An 18,692-nucleotide genomic window follows, 5' to 3' on the forward strand; every position below is an offset into this window, starting at 1 on the left:
TTCCAGTCATTCTCTCGTGAGGCAGTGAGTGACCTCTGATAAATGTGGCCTTTTATTGCTGTCTCACTGCCACTCCTTCCTCCAGGGGCCAGCAACAATGGTAGCTACGGAAGATTCTGACTTTTGACCTCTTCTGCCTACAATGGAGAATGAAAGTACAGCTAAGGAGGAGAGGTAGGGGCTCAGCCAAGGTGTGTTTGTTCAGGGAAAGGCATCCCTTACAGCAGCATTTCCTCTAAACAAACGAAAACCCCCAAACTGTCTTTTTTAAAGTTTACTGATATAATAGACGATCATTTTAACAGACAACCTTAGAAATTATAAACCTGTAAATTTAAGGACTTTCCTTCTAAAAACAACCACTATTAACTCTTGGGCAGGTCTTTTGTTTTGTTTTACATAATGATCGATCTGTTTGAACTAAAAAAGGAAGTGGAAATTTACCAAAAACCAGAATGGGCTCTCCTGTTGTATGCAGAAGAATGCCTTGTGCATATCTAAAACCACACTGTCCACTATAGTAGCCTTCAGCCACACTGAGATATGCTATGTAAAATACAGATTTCAAAGGCTTGGGAAAAAAGGATGTAAATATCTCAGCAGTGTTATATTGATTATATGTTAAAATGATGATCATTTGGATGTATTGGATAAGTAAAATATTTTATCACTAGAGTAAAATTTTTTTCTGTGGCTCACATTATTTTTCCATTGGGTAGGCTAATCTCGCCTAATACAGAGTTTCACAAAAGATGCCTGCAAAGGAAATAACTGGGGATTTAATTCCAGAGCATCATTATTTGTTTCCTAATAATCTTTTATTTTCTGATTGTAAGTGTATCATCGTGCAGTTTTTTAAAAAGTCAGAATTACAGAAAAGAATAAATCACATAGCAAAAGCTCTCCCAAATTCAAATCATCATTTTTGCTAACATGATGGCTTGTACCCTTACAAACTATATGTATACATATATACTGTATATAGTCTGTTCTATAAACTTTTTTTTACTAAATCTATCATAGACTTCTTTCCATAATAATATATTAGGTAGATACTTCATTATGTGAATGTACTATGAGATAAAGATTCTATATGATACATTTTTCATGGAGAAAAAAATTAAAATATTACCTACTAAAGTTCTAATAGTACTTTTATCATTAATTCATAGTAATTTTAGGGTTTTAAGTCTTTGAGGAGTGCCTGGAAATTAATAGGTGCTCAATTGCTGTAATTAACTGAATTAGAAGAAATATTCAATGCTATCCAGCCAACCTTTATGCTAGTAGAATCAGCACCATTTTATTAGACATATAAAACCACTCTGTATTCGGAAACATGTTTCAGTCTACTAACATGAACCTCCAGGGATTTAAGGTCCATAGATTATCGTTCTATACTACACAATCGTCATGAGTTAAAAGAAAGAAAGAAAAAAAAAAAGGCAAATGTCACCTTCTGGAGCACAATAGAAATGTTCTTAGAAGGGCTTGACTGGCTTCTCCTGGAGTTTGGAGGGTCCAGAACCTGACCTGCATGGAAGAGCCCAAAGGTGAGTAGCTGAAGGACCCTCCCTCCTGGAAAAGCATGTAGAGTGGGCTGTGAGCCAGCAGTGTGGATGCCCCATTGGCACTGCTAACCACTGACTTTTGACCTCTTCTGTCTACAATGGAGATTCTCTGAAGAGGAGTGTAGCCGAACGTGGCTCAGCATAGGCTGCACCACCAGAGCAGGCCAGGAGGGGACACGTAGGCTGTCGGGGAGAGAGCGTGTTAGGGCACTGTCAGAAGTCCCTAGTTTTGGTGTTCAGTAAGACCACATTGTCCTCTTTCTGTAAGCTCTTTCCCCTCTCCTGGCCACAACTCTGTGTGGTCCCGAAGTAGCCCGAAGTGGCTAAAATTGGAGGCAGAACAAGGAGAGAAGCAACAAATCATTCTGCTTTGCCATCTGGGGTTAGGTCTGAGCTACTGGGGAAAAAAGTCTGAAAGGATGTAGTGGACTTTGGAGGACTGTGTCATTATTTGTCCTTTCAGGGGACTTCTCTTGTTCTTATAATTGGGAGTGGTTCCTGTGCTTCTTCATTTTACTTATATTTCTGACTGTGAATGTAGGAATAACAGGTATCTACTGTCATATTGAAGGGCTAGTTTAGTTTGTTTGTTTGTTTTAATGAGGGAGCGTTGCTGTGTAGACTGTATGCATGGAATACTTTTGCCACAAGGGCTGTTTTTAGTATGGGTGGTTCCCATGTCTTTCACCTATGTGTTCTGGCTGTTATCCCCTTGACTGGAGGTGTGATTGGTGTTGCAGTGAGTGAAGCCTGCACTGGTTGTTGCGCAGGGCCTCCTCTTTGCTCTGTGGTTGTCACAGCCCTGATGGGGAGAGGGTCTGCTCCCCTTTTGTTGTAATAGAGGCTACCAGACCCGTTTCTGAGCTGCGTTGTGTGGTGGGTGGAACTGGAGTGCTTCCACTGGAAGAGGAGATTCTCAATACTTGAGTGCTCCTGAACAAGCCATGGACTGTGCTCTGGATATTGACCTGGGGTAGAGGAGAAAAACACAGCAGAGAAGATCTGAAGATGGCAGTGGGGAAAATGAGTTAGCTTTCTTCTCTGCTTTTTCAAGGCCAATTCATTTATTAGCCAGTTCCTCCTGTAAACCTTCATTACTATGTAAACTCTCTCTCAGTTTTTTACAACCTGAGATAACCTGATTGACCCAATGATCATATATGACTTATTAGTTTGGGATCAAGTGAAGATTCTCTACTAGGACCAGATGGTTCTCTTTTGACTAAACAGAAGACTGGTTCAGGGATCAGCAGCATCAGTGCCTTCTGGGAGGTGACAGAATTGCAGAATTTCAGGATCCAACCAAGACCTATGTAATAGGAATCTATCTTCTGACAAGTTCCCAAAGTGATTTACATGCACATGCCAATCTGAGAAGCACTGATCAGAGAACTCAGTATGTTTTGGATTATCTGCTAGATGGGGAATTGCTCATTTTGATCTCCAGATTGTGAGATGCTGAGTTAGAAGGAGCTTGGAATTATGAGACCTGGGTGCTAGCTGTGTTACCCCGGGCAAATCATTTCTAGGACCCGCCCTCTGCTTTCTCATGAACTGAAAGATCCCATCTGGCTCTGACTTTCTGTCATTCTAAGAAACTTCAGTGAAGCAACAGAAAAAGCATAAAGCCCAGTTGGGATTTAATAAACTGGGTAATAAATTGATTAAAGAGCCACTGCAGCTTTCCCACATCATTGTGTAACTGTGATGGAGGGTATTGTCCATGCATCCAAGCCTGTCATACAGTCCTTTGTGTTAGCCCAAATGAAAAGTAATTTCCTGTTTAATAACAATTACCTCTCCTTCATTGAGGAGGAAGCTTATTTGATGGGAAAGGAAGATTACTGCTAAAACAAAATAATATTTAGAGCAACAGCCTGCCAGGAGCTTCTGAATCACTGGTATTGGAATGATTAGTAAATTCTTTATTTGAAAAATGTGGCTAATTGGTTTTAGCCTGGTGTATATGGATTTCTTTGGAAGAAATCTCTGTTGAAAATCAAAAAATTGCGCATAATAATCATACTCAACCTACTGAATGCCAGTCATGTGTTGGTGTAGATGAAAGACAGCACTGGGTTTCAGTACTTAGGAATATGTGTCAGGTACATCACTGAATCACTGTGTGACAGTAGCAAAATTTCTTTCTCCTTCTACGGTTCAGTGCTGTTATCTTAAAAGTGATCTGATAGGACTATTCCATCCTGCAGGTTAATGGCTGCTCCCTAATTGAGGTTGCCTGGAACTTTGAGCTGAGAAAGACAGCAGGACTTGACGCAATCTCAGTAGGAAGGAGCTGATCGATTAGTAATGTCTGCTGTGGGCAAAGGACGTGACAAAGTAAGTTCCATTTGTTTGCAAGTTCCTGGGCTTGGAGGCTCTCTAAGGATATCAAGTTTTTAAAAAATATTTCCTCCTGAAAGTGTTTATAAAAGGTTCTTCCTATAGGATAAAGACAAAAGAGAAATAGACTGATTACTAGGTTTACTGTGGCTCTTCTAGAATCTTTTAAAAGCTTCAAGTATTTGTGTGTTTTTGTGTTCTAGAAATCAACATGCGGGGCAAGCTCTGAGGAAGAGGAAAATGTGCCTGGATTTAAAAGAAATTCAGTGTGAGATATCTGATAGGTTGAAAGTGATTTACGAAATGAGTACTCTGTTTGTTAGAACATAGCTTGTTGTTCCATTCAGAGGCCCTTGATACAAAACAGATGCCCAATCTATAAATCAGGCGCCCTGAAGTAAGGAGCTGGCATTTCTATATAAATTATTGTGGATCTGGGAAGGAGAAGCTTGGATGAACAAATTTTTATAGGCTCGTGGGCATAGAAGTAATTTTATCGTCATCTGTCTGGAGTGATCCTGCCCCCCACCTCCCATTCTTCCAAGAGGTTGGTGATGAGGAAAGAGTTGAAAGTTCTGCAGAGAAACATGGTCTTTGACCTAAAAAGTTCCTCCTCTGGTTTAACATGACCGGGTAGATAAGCGCCTCCTTTCTGGCCTGTAGAGAGAGCACCACTCTGGCATTTGGGTTTCAGTTTCAAATGTAAATCTCCAAAATGGAGCTTAAGTGTTCCATCGAGTGGGGAGAAGGAATCCATTTAGAGTTTCCTTTTTTCCCTTTTAGGTCATTAGCTCTTACTTCAGTGGTCTACTTTCTACTTCCCATTTTAGAAAGGAAAACTGCATTGTTTTCATGCCATTCCTTGGTTCTTCTGTAGTTTTTGACAGGTCATTCTCTCTGCATCTGAAAGCACCAAGCTCATTTATTTATTCATTGGTTCCATAAAAAGTATGCGTTGAACTCCCTGATTGAGAGTCAGACACACTCCTGGCCACCCAGATTTCAGGGCTGCACACAACCTAGCATGGGGCCATAAATATATTCAAAATGATAGACATTTCAAATATGGGTTCTAACTGAGGTGGGACATTCTTATTCATTTTAGAAGATGTGAATTATTTTCTTCATTTTGATTGTACTATTTGAGTTGATCATATATTGACGTGGCTCAGAAATAAAAATGAAGTCAAAAGAAGTCTTCTAACAGGGAGGGTATAGCTAAGTGGTAGAGTACATGCCTAGCATGCACAAGGTCCTGGGTTCAATCCTCAGTACCTCCATTAAAAATAAATAAATAAACCTAATTACCCCCTGCCTGAAAAAAAAGAAGTCTTTTTCGAACTCTTGACTCCAATTTCCCACCTATTTGTAACCACTCATTAATTTCTTGGATAGCCTTCTGGTGTTTATTTTTGTGCAGGTATAAACAAATGTAAATATATTCTTATTTACCCCCCTTTTTTACATAGAAAATAGGAGACTATCTGTATTGTTTCGTATCCTGCCTTCTTCACTTAATAGTTTCCTGAGCTATTTTGACAGGGCACTGAAGACTGCATTCTCCTTTCCACTGCTGTGTAATACTGTGCGAAAGAACCGTGGTTTATTTATCTGCTCCTCTTTAGATGGACACTTGGGTATTTCCAGCCACTTGCTCAAGCATGCACACAACTATGCAATCAATATTGAGTTTATCTGTCATTTGACTTCATGCTGGTTTAAGTATAGCTGTAAAAAAAAAAAAATTCTCGAGAGTGAAATTGCTGAGCAAAAATTAAATGCACTCATAATTTTGATAGGCGTTGTCAGTGAGCTCCGCAAAGCGCATGTACCATTTTGTACTCTTGCCAGCAGCGTGTGAGTGCCTAATTCTGCTATTTATTGCAGAATGTGTTGTGTAAAATTTTTGAATTGAATTTTTGCCAACTTGATAGGTGACAAATGATATCCTCATGTAGTTTTTGACTTGTATTTTTCTTACTGTAAGTGAAGTCAGACATCTTTTCCAATGGGTAAGAGCCATTTATATTTCTTTTTCTGTGACCTGTCAAGTGTTCCCGTCGTATTTCTATTGCTTTGTTGATGTTTTGTTCTTCACAGTTTCTAGGTGGCTTTGCTCTTATTCATGAACATGTATTTTAAGGAGCTAAGACTTCTTCATATGTGCACTTGTTTGATCCTTATAGCAAGTGTGGGAGCTGGGTATGACCAGCCCATTTTAAAAGTGAGAAAACTGAGATTCAAAACAGTTAAGTAATTGACTGCAGGCCACCCAGCCAGTGAGAGGCAAAACTGATGTTCAGATCCAAGTTTATCCTACTCCTAAAGCCTTTCCTCTTAATCCCCCAGTAGGACTGTTTCTCTTAGGGAGAGACCAGAATTAACTAATTCAAACTGGCTTTCATTTCCCAAGCACACAGGGTGACAGAGGAGGGTTTTGCTGAGACCATGCTGGGTGGCATGTGGAAGCCCAGCTGGGATTAGAAACATGCCTTGCATAATCCATCCAGTGAATAATCCACAGGAAGATTGATTGTACCTCCCGCCCCCAGGAAAGTATTGCCACATCGCATCTGAAGCCAAGAGGAAACAGAGATGACAAGTGGCTGAAATTACACAGGAAAAGGATCACACCGAATCAGGCATCAAAGCATGTGTGTGGGCGCTGTGAACCAAGCACAGACATCAAGACTTTACCACGAGTGTCTTCCCATTAGGAGCCCAGGGAAATTTTAAACATTGCAGCTTCATCTGCCGCTGCTGTCTTAAAGGAGGCTTCAGGAAAACCCAAGTTACAGACGCCATCTAAAAAGTCCCGCACCTAGTTCTTCCTCAAACAACTGGGGCCAGCTCCTGCAGCTCAGGAGTTCTTGGGAGGGAGGATTTCCCTTCCCAGCTGTCCCCTCTGTTTAAAGTTGTGCTGTGACTGAACACTAGAGCTGGCCCCAGGAGACAAATAGATAAAACTGTGGTTCCTTTACAGCGTTTGACAAATCTGCAAGATTCGAAGAAGTGCATTACCAAATGATTAAAACCCCAGGTTCTCCCCTCCGAAAATAAGTGTGTGAGAACATTCCATTACTGGCTGAATAATGTAATTGCTGCAGTTTTCTGCCAGTTCAAAAATACAGGCAAGATGCCCATTTTCACTCTATTTACCAATTGCGTTCTAAAATCCATCTTCCTTAAGGCAACTTTCCTCATTTTCTTTCACTTTAGTTTATGGTGACTCGATAAAATATGAATCCAGTGGATTTAAACTTATGTGTGTATGAGGGCTTGTGTTAACAAGATTCAGGAGGTGTCCCCTGGTGTACAGACTGATCACTCACACACAGGAGGGGTTTCTGAATGGGTTTTGTTTTGCCAAGCATTTAATTAAAGTTTTCATTAAGATACCGAGGTCCAGCATTTCCCCTCAATGTGTATGTTCAGAAGTGGAAAAAAGTCCTGGAAACAGATTTTTAGTATTGTTCCTAAGGCTTCAGCTTGATATTATAGGAGAGCAGGTATAGTGTAACCAGGAAGATCTTTGAACTGTAGGCACATCAGTAAACAAAGGTTGGTAAACTTTTCTGCAAAGGATGTTGACTTGAAATAAATTGACTGCCAGCTATTTCTCCAGCGAAAATAGGTTTTTTCGGATCAGCAGAGAATTGCCATTCGGGGCCTGCCAACTATGGTAAGCCACGTGCAAGTCCCCTGCTCAGCAAGGGAAGGAGACCGCTTTTATAGAGGGGAAAGGGAAGTTGGGAGGGCTAGAGTAAACAAAGAATCCATGGCTTTTCATTTGCTGAGTCCTTGCCAGGAAAGAAGAAAAGTCTTCCTTTTGGGCTCTTCTGTTGTCCTAGGGCATGAGGGCTCCCCCTTCTGGTCTCCCGACTATATTTAACTGAGGTTTCTGTTTATTTTTTTTAAAACAAGGGACAGATAGAAATAAAAGCAAAAATAAACAAATTAAGACCTAATTAAATTTATAAGCTTTTGCACAGCAAAGGAAACCGTAAATAAAACAAAAAGACAACCTGTAGAGTGAGAGAGAATATTTGCCAACAACGCGACTGACAAGGGCTTAATTTCCAGGATATACAAATAGCTCCTACAACTCAATTACAGAAAAAACAAACAACCCAATCCCAAAATAGGCAGAAGATCTAAACAAGCAATTCTCCAATGAAGACATACAAATGGCCATTAGGCACATGAAAAAATATTCAATGTCACTAATTATCAGTGAAATGTGAATCAAAACTGCAATGAGGTATCACCTCACACCAGTCAGAATGACTATCATTCAAAAGTCCACAAATGATAAATGCTGGAGAGGGTGTGGAGTAAAGGGAACCCTCCTGCACTGTTGGTGGGAATGTATTTTGGTGCAGCTGTTATGGAAAACAGTAGGAAGATTCCTTAAAATACTGAAAATAGACTTACCATATGATACAGCAATCCCACTCCTGGGTATATATTCAGAGGGAACTCTAATTTGAAAAGATATATGCACCCCAGTGTTCAAAGCAGCACTATTTCCAATAGCCAAGACATGGAAGCAACCTAAATGTCCATGAACAGATGACTGGATAAAGAAGTAGTGGTATATTTATACAGTGGAATATTACCCAGCCATTAAAAAGAATGAAATAATGCCATTTGCAGCAACATGGATGGACCTGGAAATTGTCATACTAATTAAAGTAAGCCAGAAAGATAAAGAAAAATACCATATGATATCACTCATATATGGAATCTAAAAAAATGACACAAATGAACTTATTTAGAAAACAGAAACAGACTCAGACATAGAAAACAAATTTGCAATTACCAGAGGGGAAAGGGAGGAGGGGTGTAGGGATATATTGGGAGTTTGGGATTTGCAGATACTAACTACTATACATAAAATAGACAAACAACAAGGTCCTACTGTATAGCACAGGAAACTATGTTCAATACCTTGTAATAGCCTATAATGAAAAAAATATGAAAAGAAATACATACATAATATATATATAACTGAATCACTAATCATGATTAACACATTGTAAACTGAGTATACTTCAATTTTTAAAAAAATCAATAAAAAAGGGACAGATAGTAAATACTTAAGGCTTTTAATGTCTCTGTCACAACTCTTCACCCCTGCCATTGTAGTACAAAAACAACCACAGCCAACACATAAATGAACAAGAGTGGCTCTGTGCCAATAAAACTTTATTTAAAAAGAAACCAGGCAATGGGTAAGACTTGGCCCGAGAGCCATACCTAAGCTTCCTATAGAGCAAAATGTTCCCTGGGTGGGGAATCCTGTTCTGGGCAGTGCCTTCAAGTTGTGAGAATAACAGCCACAAAATTTGAACTGAACACAACCAAAAGGACCATGGAGGTGTCTTCCACCAATGCTGCATTTTCATTCTTCTTCTGCCGTGCACCTCTGTCTTTACAGTTTGCTTTCTCTGCTTTCCTGGCTGATCCTGGAGACAGTGTAGGGGAGGGGGTGAAAGTTTGGCCTTGTAGCTCATTCATGCCTGGGTTTAAATCATGTTTCACTCACTTATTTAAGTGCTTAGCTAACAGGATTGTGTTCGATCTTTCAAATGAGGCTTGAGGTAGAGAATCAATAAAATTACTGTGATGATTATGAGTGTGAATGACGCTTCACAAATTAGTACTCAGTAAGTATTTTTAAAATTTACTTATTTTAATTTCTTTTTTTTATGGGAGGAGGTAATAAATTTTATTTAGTTAATTATTTATTTGTTTTTAACAGAGGTATTGGGAACCGAACCGAGGACCATTGCACTTTAACCTCCCCCCTCAATAAATATTTTTAAATGTACAAAAGAAATCTAAATTGTTACTGACCGGTAGTTTCTGGCATCCTCTCTCCTTTTGTGACTCTAATTCTGAATTTCTTCCAGATGTCCATATTTGATAAGGTTGGAAGCAGAAACGTCCTCAGGAGAGGATGAGTAGTTGTTTTGTCTGGGGGCGACAAAAACAGAACCACAGTGGCTCAGATAAGAGTAGCTGGTGCATCGTGGCACCCAGGCTGGTGGCTCGCGTGGTCTTGGGTCTCCCACTTTCGCGTTATTGTCCAGTGGGGCTGCTCTGGCTCTGTCTGCAGTTAAGCAATCAGCAAGTTCAGAGCAGAAAGGGCAGGGAGCAGGATGCTTCGTAAAATCACCCAGTGACTCCCACATGTCCTCTTTGTGGTGTGAACCTGCTCTACGATGGTAACTAGCTGTCCTCACCTTACCTCTTTGTTTACTCGTTTGTTGTCTGTTCCCTCCCGATAGAATATAAGCTTCTGGAGTTTGGGGACTTTTTTATTTGCTACTGTTTCTCTCATACCTGATACAATGGTGTGTTGCAGATGCAAATTCTTTATCCTTAGAATGAATTCCAAAGTAAAATCATTTCACTTTGATATGCTGAAAGGATTACTCTTTGTGTCCCTCAAAGTGCTTTTTGCAAGTCCTCAGTACAAATACCAGGAGGGAACACCTGAACAATGAACAGAGTATCAGTCAGCTTGGATTAGTGCCAGAAAATAATGATAGTTCACAGTGATTACATGCTGAAGGGTGTGCAAGTGTTTTACATGCCTCCCCCACCTGCCCCAAATCCAAGGACAGCGGGTAGTAATAGTAGCAGTCACCTCATTTTAGTGATAGGGAAACTGGACATCAGGAAAATTCAGTAACTTGCCCAAGGTCATACCACTGAGAAATGAAAAAGCCAGAATTTGACCCAAGTGCACCTGATTTTAAGTGCCATAGTCTTAAACACCAGGTTATATTACCCTCAGAGGAGACTGCTGAATTGTGTGGACAGATGAGATGATTTCAGGATTCCTGGACTAATGGGAATAAGCGATATTTGAGGTGCAATAGACCCGTCTTTAATATGTGTGGCAAAGAGATACAAGGAATCACTTTGAGAAGGAATTACTGCACTTAGTCATTGGCCATTGACTTGACAATGAGTCTGTCTGAACTTGTGTTTTATTATGATTAGTGATAGGCGTTCAACTTAAATTCAAGGGAAAGCTAATGAAGTGAAGTCCAAAAGTTAGCAAAAGGAGAAAAATAAATCAAGCTGATAAAAAACTAAATCTGAAGATTTTTTCCCCCAACTATTTGAAGTCACATTTCTTTATAAAGGATCATGTCCAAATCTTTATTTAATTAGACATTTTCTTTTTTGGATAGAGTGCAACTAAAAATCATGACCATAATCCAGGTGTTAAGAGCTGCAACTATAAAATGACTTGAAATTCATTCTTTTAAAACACAAATCAAAATCTTCCTGTTTAAGCAGTGTGGGATAGCAGGAGACATCCAGGACTTTGAAGCAGACACATCTGGTTTTTGCCAGTTTCTGCCTGAGTGGTGAATGTTTGCTCACTTTCCTGAAACTTGGTTTCCTCATCTTAAAAAAAGAGGGAGATGGATGCTAAAATCTCCTTCAGTGTTTTGTCATGAAAAAAATCAATGAAATAAAAATCGCTTCACGCAGTGTCTGCCAATTATAAGCACCCCTGAAAGGATGAGTTGGGCTCTGAATTTAACATCTGATGTCTCTCCTGGGGATTTGCTATGTTCATTGCTAGCACCGTGATAATAAATAGTACATTTCTGGACTTTTACTGGGGGCGTAGCCCAATGCAAATCACTGGGCTTGCTCACCACTTTTTCTTGGTTAGAGATGATTTGATCCTTTTTTAACGTTTAAAAAAAATGAGAGGGGAAGGATATAGCTCAAGTGGTAGGGCGCATGCTTAGCAAACACAAGGTCCTGGGTTCAATCCCCAGTACCTCCTCTGAAAATAAATAAGCAAACTTGATTACCTCCCCTCCAGAAAAAATTAAAATTAAATTAAAAAAATTTGAGAAATAACATGCCTACCACAACATGCATAAGTCTTATGCATAGTGCTCAGGGAAATTTAAATGTGTAGACAGCCATGTATCCCCAAGCAGAATCAAGACAAAGAGAATCCAGTACCCCAGGTTTCCTCATAACCCCATCCCCAGCCAGAATTTCCCCGAGGGGGAACCAAAATTCTTCTATGTTTTTTGTAACTTTGTGTTTTGAAATAATCTCATCTTTACGAAGAATAATTGCAAAAGTAGGACAAAGAATTCCTGCTTACCCGTCATCCAATTTTCCCAAGCGATAACGTATTTCCTAATCACCAGCAATAATCAAAACCCGGAAATTAACGTTGATACAATACTGGTAACTCTACTACAGACCTTATCTTAATTATTCCACTAATGTTCTTTTTCTGGCCCAGGATCCAAGCCAGGTTCACACATTGTATCCTGCTGTCATCTCCCTTTAGTCTACCCCAATCTGGGACAGTGCCTCCCTTCTTCCTGTCTTTCAGGACATTTTAAGGGACTGGCCCATTATTTTGTATAATGTCCCTCAATTTATGTCTATGTGATGTTTCCTCACAATTAAATTCACATTATACGTTTTTGGCAAGAAAGCCACAGAAGTGATGTTGTGCCCTACTTCGTGCTTTCTAACTGGAGATACATGATAATCTCTTGTTAAGTAGTAGTGTTCAGCCTTGATCACATGATGAAGGAAATCTCTCCCAGAGTTCTCAACTGTAAAGTTTCTTTTTTCCCCTTTCTAATTAGTAATTGTCTTGTTGGGAGTTATTTTTTAGACCATGCCAATATCTTATTACTCATCATGCATTCACCCGCTAATTTTAGCATCCATTATTTGCCAGACGGTGGGTTTCTATTTTTATCATTCCTTCTATATTTCTGAATTAGAATTCTCCTGCAAGGAAGAGCTGTCCTTTCTCTTCCATTTATTACCTCATTTAATGATTTATTCGTATCAATCTGTACTCATGGAGATTTATTCTGTTCTCTGTGTTATAATTCATTACTATCAGAATTTATTTTATTGCTCAGATTGTCCACTGGGCAGCTTTGGCTGTGGGAATTCCCTTTGTGTTGGCTCCTGTGTCCTTTAAATGTGCTCCATTATCTATTTGAGCAGTTTCTCATTTTCTAAAACTGGAAGAAGTTCCAAGCTCATCTTGTGTTTTCCCTGCCCCAGCCTTGGAATCAACCATTTCTTAGAGAAGTCCTGTTTCCTTTTAGGGGAGAATGGCACAGAGATCACAATCTGGGAATTACACATACTACTGTCACTGAATGTCATTGTTTTCATTGCTTCTAGAGCCTCGCAACACAACACACTGGGAAATATACATGTGTATACACACACATCTCCATCTGTGTCTCCTATCCATGGGTATAGCTATCTGTGTGTGTGTGCATGTGTGTACATATGTACCATGGTTTCATAATTCTGTGCCAATTCAAGACCACAGGGTTTAGATTTTCTAGTCTTCCTCCTCTTCTTATTTATGACTCTGTTCTCTGACAGTGAGAAACCCATATCTCATCTATAATATATTCAACTAACTTGCTCTCTCCTTGAATACATATAAGATGGCTTCAGAATTGCTAACGTAGCCCTGTTTAAAATATTTCTTTAGTGTCACAACATATAGTGAAAATGCTATTTTCTAAAGTTACTTTAAAAAAAAGTTCACGCACCCCTTACCCCCAGTCGTTCTGTTACTCAGTTGTAAAACAGGTTCATTTGTCACTGTTTGCATTCTCTTTGGGGTCCCCCCACATCCTGGTGGATTTCAAGTACATACTTATCTTTGAGAATGCCAAAGTCACCAGGGTTCTAAAATCCAGAACTGAACTCAGAAGGGTCACTCCCTTTGTTTGCATTTCTTCCATCCCATTCCCATTTCCCCACTCCTCCCAGCCCATTCCCACCCATCTCCTGTAGGGAGCCATTTCCATTAGTTTCCATTTTACCTTTCCTCTGTGCCTTTTGGACAAGAGAGCAACCACCTGTGTATTTTCTCTTATCTGCGGCTTTCTTCATAAAAGAGGGTAGACTACAGATACCCTCTTGCGCTTTGCTGTTTTTCACTGAAAACATGCTCTGGACGTCACTTTCAATCAATTCATCAGGACCTCCCTCGTTTTTTTATTTCACATCCAGCAACACAGCCCTCCACTGTGATGCACCCTGCTTATTCAACCAGTCTCCTGTGGAGGGGCACATAGATTGTTGCCAGTATTTTGCAGTTCCAAACAGGGCTGTAATAAATAACTTATGTGTATGAGTTTATGGTGCTTTATCTTCAGTATAAATTCCTAGAAAGGGGATTGCTGGGTCAAAAGAAAAGTTCCTATGTAGTTTCGTTAGATATTTCAAGTTCCCCTCCACAGGGCTCCTACTAGTGTGCGTTCCCACCAGAAACGTACAGGTACCTGTTTCCCTCACAGGCTTGCTAACAAAATGAGTTGTCATCATTTTCAATTTGATTTTAAATGAAAATTTAACTATAAATTGACAGGTAAGAAATGGTATTTTAACATTGTTTTAATTTACATTTATTTAATTACCTAATTAAGAGGGAGTTTGAACATCTTTCCATAAGTTTAAGGGCCAGTTGTATGTGGATGTTTGTGCTTTTGTCTGTGTGGGTTTGTGTGCGTGTGTATGTGGTCTGCTCATGTGTCTTTTCCTTTCTATTGTTGTGTTTTGAAGCCAATTTTTAAATGCTCTTTATATTGTAGGAGTAGAAGTCTTTTTGATCTATGTTGTGTATATTTTCTCCCAGTTTGTCAGTTGTCCTTTCACTTTGTTTATGGTGTTCTCCAGTTGTGAAAATTTTTAAACGTTTATGCAGTCAATTTTATCAAACTTTTCTTTTATTGCCTCTGAATTTTGAAGCCATTGTTAGAACACCTTTCCTTACACGAAGGTTAATGAGGAATTCTCCCATGTTTTATTCTAGAACTTGTAGAGTTTCCTTTTGATTTTCCTTTTGATTTTTCCATTTGACTTCTTAATCCGTTTGAAGCTTATTCTTGTGCACAGTGTGAAGTGTGTATTATGTTTTAGCCTTTACAGTTGGCTCTCCAGTTTTCTCAGCCCCATTTATTAAAAATCTATCTTTTGCCCTCGTGATTTGAGAGGCCACTTCTGTGAATGCTAAAATTTCATTTGTCCTTGAGTCTCTTTTGAGGCTTTCAGTTCTATTCCACAGGTCTACGTGTCTTTTCATTTCCAAGTACAACACTGGTTTAATTACAAAGGCTAATTATCTGTTAGAGCAAGACCACACTTGAAATTTTTCCTTTTTTTAGTGTGGGTAATGTTATTCTGACTACCATCACTGTAGATTAATTTTGCCTATTTTTGATCTTCATATGAATGGAACTATACAATTCCATTTATATGAAGTGTGTATTGTTTTATGTCTGATTTCTTTCATTTAATCTTAAATCTGCAAGATTCACCCACATGGTTGGAAGGACCAGTGGCTCATCTATTTTCATGGCTGTGTAGTATTTCTTTACCTGCCCATACCACAATTGCCTCATCCATTCTTTGGTTGATAGACAAAAGCGTTGTTTCCAATTTGAAAGGTACTATGAACATTCTTATGCTTGCCCATGCACACATCTCTTAGAAATTCCAAGGAACGAAATTGCTAGGTCATAGAATAAGTGTATTTTTAACTGTAGTAGATATGACCAAATAGTTTTTCAAAGTATTTGACCAATTTATATTCCTACTAGCAAGTACGAGATTTCCAGTTGCTCCACAGCCTTGCCAGCACTTGATACTGTCAGTCTTTTAATTTGCCTTAAAGGAAAAAAAAGGAAAACTTTGCATGACATAAATCCTTCTCCTTGAAACTCAGGAGCCATTTCCAAAGCAAGGAACCCCCTAGAAAGGAAACACACACACACACACACATAGCAGGTCTCATTTTTCATCACAATTGACAATTTATTCATGGAAGTGATGAATAATTCATTTTTATAGAAGAGTATAAAAAAGCAGTTAGCCTAGATTCAGCACACAGTTTGTTGCCCTACTCAAAAGTTGTTTCCTCTTCTCCTCCTCACTAGCAGGACCTCAGTTTTTTTCAGCGGCCATCCGTCAGGGAAGGAGTGCCAGCTCAGGGGTGAATCCTGATTAAGCCCATTTTGGTTTTCCCCACCAGTAATTAGCTAAAGAATAAGCATGTGACCTATGTCTAGTCAATGACAAAGGAAGAAAGATCTGCTGAGGGACAGAGGGGCTCCTCGGAAGGGTTTCCTTACTATTAAGAAGGAGCTTCCAGAAGAAATTGTCCCTTTTTGCCTCTGGATGTGGTGTATCTGGATGAGATACATGGGGCTGCAACAGCCATCTGACTGCCAGGCTGAAAATGAAACACATACATGAAAGAATTACAAGAAATGGAGATGGAGCCTTAAATAGAGGTCCTGGAACCTGCCCCATCCAAGTTCACGTGAATTCATATATTTACACGTTGTTGAAGACCATTTGGCCACTGTAATGAAAACCCTGGTATTGCGCTGTGTGAAAATAAAGAGATGCTCTTATTAATCCCTTATAAATACGTGTAGCAACCTCCTCTTTGTCTAGACCAGCGGTTCTCAGTCTTTCACAAATGCATTAGAATCACCTGCAAGCCTTATTAAAACAGCTTGCTAGAACCCATTAGGGAGTTTCTAATTCAGTGAGTCTGGAATAGGGCATTTTGCCAAGTGATGCTGATGCTGCTGGTCTGGGGACCACACTCTGAGAACCACTGTTCTAGAATCTAGACATCATCTTACTGTACTTAGCAATGTGCTTTTAAAACTCAAATCTTTCATGGACTTTTTCATGTCAATGAATACAAATCTTTAACATCATTTTGAGTGACTGCCTTGTATTATGTTGTGTGGCTATACCAGAATTTGCAAAACCATCTTACTAATAATAGACACTTCTGTTATTTTGGGTTTTGTATGAACATGGACAGTCCTGTCATCAATATCACTTTATAGTGATTCTGACTGTTTAGCAGTTTCCTTAAGGTTAATTCCTAGAATTATCAGAAGTAGCTGATCAAGGCAAGTTATTTGGGTTTTTGTTTTGTTGTTTTTATCCTTCTTGTTTTGTCTTTATAATCCCTCTAATCTACTTCCAGATACATTGCTGCTAGGTTTTGGTATTTTGTCGGAGGACTTTTGGTTGATCCTGACTCAGCAGGCCAAGACCTTGGCCCTTTGCCTTGCAGTGATCATTCTTTCATGTTAAAAGACTTGACCAGTAAAGATCACGGCGTGGGCCATTCCATTCATGAGAGTTAATTTAGTGATTTTTTTTTACCAGGGGGAGTGAAGGGAAGCCTGCGACCTTCTTAAGTCTTTCTTTCTCTGCATCATGAGGATTTGAACATGCTTTGTGTCTTCATCATGTTTTTCTTTGTGACTAAAAGAAACCAACTGCTCGGTGCTGCAAAGATCAATGCTTGCATTTGGATGTCATCTGTCGATCATCTCAGAGATGAAGGAAGGTCACCCTGCAGGGGGGAAAATCTGGGTTCAAGTTATGGCTGTGATGCTTGAGCATGGAAGCATTTATTTTCAGATGTATCTGCCCTCCTTCGTCAGAGTAAGCACCTTTAGTTCAGCGGGGTTGTTTGGTATAATTCAGGGGAGGAGCGTTCACCAGAAGAAAGCTGGCAAACAGAATGCAGATAATACTTGCTTATTACTGGTCCAGGCTTGAGTTCTTTAGAAAGGAGAGCCTGTGGCAAAAATTGAGGCACCTAGGACATTTTCATTTTAAGTATCGAAATTTATCTCTCTCACATAAAAACCCAGTGATGGATGGTTCACTACAGGCATGGCAGCTCAATCATCATTGATTTGTGGCCTCCAAAACTGTTTGAATTATTGCTGCTTCCCAGCCAGTGGGGAGTGGGGTGATAGAGGAAAGAAAGAAAGGAAGAAAGGAAGGAAGGATGGAAGGAAGGAAGAAAGAAAGAGGATGGGAGGGAGGTGTATTCTCAATCATTTAAGGGAAAGACCTAGAATTTGTATACCACTTCTGCTCACATCCTGTGGGTAAGAATTTAGTCAAACAGCCACATCCAACTGTGAGAGTTTGGTCTCCTACTGAGCAGCCAGGAGTAAAGCACTAAAACTTTGATTTGGGAGCTTCAAACCCAGGGAGATGATGGTGAGGGGCAAAGTGAAGCCAGGCAAGGAATGATGGGAAGCAGCGTGATGCTTTGCATTCTGAGCCGGTCACGAAGAGACGCATGGACCACTCATCAGGCTTGTTGGCTTTGCACACTGTGCTTCTCTGCAGAGAAGTTGCGAGGAGGCAGTTTGCCTGGGGGTACTCCATGGAAGAGCAAGAGGAAGGGGATTTATCCGTTCCTCTCCTTCCCAGTTCCCATTTCCCATTGTCAAGGTTCACCCTCGTGGGGAGCTGATTCTCCTATTTTCCTGTTGAATAACCCAACCCCTTGGCAACTGCTCAGGAAGAAGATCCCCTGCCCCAGAAATAAAAGAATGACCCCATCCAAATAAGGCACTAACCAGGAGAGAGGAAGGAGCAGTTAGGAGAATCTAAGAAAGTGTGTAAGATGTGTGTTTGAGTACATACTGTCATCTTGAGCGGACAATTAATGGGGCTTTGCTGTAAACTTTCTAACTGAAGTCTACCTCCTGGAGTTCTGAGCTTCTTGCTCCCGTAGCTTACAGAATGAACGAATTGATCAGAGGCCGGTAGGGAGAAGGGAGTCTCCCTTCATCTTTGGCCAAGACCTCTCCTGCCGTAGGGATGCTCTTGTTGGGCATTTGAGAAACCTCAAGGATGATTTCCTCTCCCTGCTCACCTCCCCCCATGGATGCCAGTTAG

General features: G+C 40.0%; 1 long non-coding RNA gene across 3 annotated transcripts in view; it reads left to right on the top strand.

Annotated features, from left to right (window-relative positions):
- Positions 1–18,692, top strand: part of LOC116283954 (uncharacterized) — a 91,070-nt gene that overhangs the window by 36,782 nt on the left and 35,596 nt on the right. Inside the window, exon 5 of one of the 3 annotated variants that reach the window (XR_012060710.1) lies at positions 3,782–3,906. The exons of the other annotated variants lie outside the window; for them this stretch is intronic. This is a non-coding gene — a long non-coding RNA (uncharacterized lncRNA). Of the gene's footprint in view, positions 1–3,781; positions 3,907–18,692 lie in introns of those variants that run through there. 3 annotated transcript variants of the gene reach the window in all.

This window comes from Vicugna pacos, chromosome 17 (genome assembly GCF_048564905.1).
Source record: "Vicugna pacos chromosome 17, VicPac4, whole genome shotgun sequence".
In the NCBI taxonomy this organism is placed as follows: Eukaryota; Metazoa; Chordata; class Mammalia; order Artiodactyla; family Camelidae; genus Vicugna; species Vicugna pacos.